Consider the following 3,326-nt stretch of genomic DNA (forward strand, 5'->3'; position numbering starts at 1 on the left):
AATATATATATATATATATATATATATATATATACATGTATTGTTTAGTCAATAATATTTGCTTAGTCTCATAAACAGGTGTTAGCACAGATAAGTTGTTCAGTGACTCAATACATAATCTTCAGAATTCCAATTATAACAACCTGTCATGTTTGTCTTTTGTAATGTATGATGTTTATGTTTCTCTCTCTCTCTTTCATTCTCTCTGTCCTGTCTACCTCCCCCCCCCTTCACTATCAGCAGGATGGTTCTCCCTTGCAAGCCGGGTCCTGCTCAAGGTTTCTTCCTGTTAAAAGGGAGTTTTTCCTTTCCACTGTCTGCTTGCTCCGTGGGTTCAGGCTCTGGGTTTTTGTAAAGCACCTAGAGACAATTTTGATGGTATAAGGTGCTATATAAATGAAATTGAATTGAATTGAATTGACTCTGGATTGCATAACTGTTGCTAGACCAAAAAATAATCAGAGTCTAAACACACAGTGGAGCACCAGTCCTGCGCTGATTGGAACTCATTCCCTCTAGAGCAGGGGTCACCAAGACGGTGCCTGCGGGCACCAGGTCACCCCCAAGAACCACATGAGTCGCCCGCAGGCCTGTTCCAAAAATAGTACAACTCACTAGTGAGCTGCGTCTAAAATTTAATTTTATTCTGTAGCTATTCTTTTTTAATCACACTTGCATTTATATAGATTTTAAAATAACAGTATCTTAAAAATATGTTCATTATAGATTTTTTTTATTTAAGTTTAGGTGAACTTTGACCTACTCTAGTTCAAAGGTCGAGATTCTGGATTCTGGATCAGCTGCAGGCTATTAATAGAGTAATTTGGACATCCTGACAATAGTGAGTTGCAGTAGTCCAGCCTAGAAGTAATGAAAGCAGGTATAATAAAACTATGTGCAGGATATATAGGATATATATAGGACTGAGACCAGTTAAAGCAGAATATAACAAAGGCATTTTGCCCCAGATGACACCATTGTATGAATGGATGCAATCGAATGAATGAATGGATGAATCAAACACCCCACACACATTTTAACCCAGGAGACCACTGTTCATGTTACATGTGAAACCAAGTCAACACTGACTTATTTTAACCCACAAAATGTGCTTAACTTATGTCATGCAACCACAACACAAACCATGATATTCTCTTAAACCTAACCAAGTAGTTTTGGTTCCTAAACCCAACCAAACTACAACCATTTCACAGCGTTAACCACATATTGACCAAGATCAAGTACAATGAAGGTAGCTGTATGCCTGTAGCTATTATTCTCCACTGTTGTCATTTTGTAAGACAATTAGTATATTCTGACACAACTGAAGACATGTTGCCTAATCCGCTTTACATATCTTGTCTCTAGCACCTAAATTACGAACTACAACATTTCAACATTTTTCTATCTTTTTTCCACCTCTGAAGTATGTTACAAAACAGTAACATACCTAATATTTTAAAGACCTCCGCCTTGCATGATGAAACATGCAGGCAAATTATCTCATCAAACATTTCATGAATGATGAACACAAGTGTTGCGATATCGGACCAGTTGCCCACAAGCACATTACAAACATACAGTAGTTTTTGCAGATTTGCAAAACCAAACAAGGCTCATTTTGGTGGTTAATAATCATAAACCTGCGGTTGGGAGAGTGGGAAGCTAACCCGTGTCTCAAAGATGATCACTGGTATCAGATGTGAACGTACTCCTTGATCCTTTTGTCAATGAACTTTGTCTCCATCTGATTCAAGGATTCAAGGATTCAAGGAACTTTATTGTCATACCAGCTCACATTCACATGTTTATGGTACGAAATTAGGACTCAGGTCGCGGGAGCAGTAAGTGACTATAAAAATATAAAAATATAAAGTACGAATAGAATATAAGCTAAACAGAAAATAGAATATAAAAGAATATAAAACTAAACATTTAAATAAGTTAAACCTTAAATAAGAAGCCGGTTTTAACATATAGCAGCCTAAGTATGCATGTGCAAGTGTGTGCAGTATGAGGTAGTCCAGAAAGTAGTACTTAATAGTCCAGAAAGTAGTCCTAGTCTTCTTCTCAGGGTGTCCTGTTAGTGCTATATAAATTAATTAATTAATTAATTTTCAGTAAATGTGTAGTACATAGTAGGAACTAACTATGTTATGTTATTCTAAATAATACATGGTTGATAAGATCTACTTTTCCTTCCATCTGTCACAGTAATATGTGTATTGCAGTCCTATAAACTTGCAAAGCACCTGTGATAAGAGCTGACAATGATGATGACTCAACTGCAAATGCAATCGTGTGGAGCTTTTTCAGTTCTCAGAACCGCAATAATGCTGTGTATGATGTGTGTGGGAGGACTGTAAGGTACTGGGGCAACACCACAAAACCTTGTTAAACATCTGAGATTTAATCACAATGCAGAACATGATGATATTATGCAGAGGCGGTCTGAAGATGACGAAAAAGGTGCAAGAAAGGGCTGAATGCTTTGGCGCTAACAGGAAGAGAGAGGCTAATGTAGCTATTGGTGACATTTATCACTGTCACTTACTGTGGGAAAATAATTTTGCATCTGTGTAGGCTTCAGTTTGTGTTTTCATGTTCAAACAACAGAAGTTCCCTGCTTTCTTAAAACTGTGGATTGTGATTTTATTATAAGATTTGTACAAAGTATCAGTTTGATATTGGCAGTGGTTGATACCAGCGTGGGTTGTACTTTGTATTGGATTAGAAAAGGAATAAGTATTATTACATATCACAAGTACCAGCACAGATTTAAATGTTCCAACAGTGCAAGTTTCAGCTGATTTAGCAGAGTCTCTCCTGGTCTTGGTCGAGGTCTTGTGATTCTCATCTTTCATCTTACTGTTTTTTGGAGTTGCCCCAGACCTGACCCCTGAGGCTCCTTGTCACTAACCTCCTCCTCAGTGGTATGATGTTCTTGTCTCTGCTGATGTCTCCTCAAAGATCACCAAAGACCATCCTAACCAAAGTTATGATATGTCCCTACTTATGACCAAGCTTCAGTTTCTCATTCAGAGGGAGCTTTTAAAGTATCTGATCTATCTTTTATGTTGGTGAAACTGTGATTTTAAACACACACAGGTAGAATTTTTTCCCAGAAAGTGAGTGTTCTATTATCAGCGTAGCCAATTTTAGAAGGACACAGGCAATGTATTTTTCGGGGGAATCCCAGCTGGAATGTTCACTAGTAGCTGCAAAACAACAGTATTTTTTTATGGGCTTTTCTATTAAATTAACCACAAACATATCATACATAAGAAGGCAGGACACTGCTGGTTTCCTTGCCCAGGGAAAGTAGA

The sequence above is a fragment of the Scatophagus argus genome, chromosome 24 (genome assembly GCF_020382885.2).
Source record: "Scatophagus argus isolate fScaArg1 chromosome 24, fScaArg1.pri, whole genome shotgun sequence".
In the NCBI taxonomy this organism is placed as follows: domain Eukaryota; kingdom Metazoa; phylum Chordata; class Actinopteri; family Scatophagidae; genus Scatophagus; species Scatophagus argus.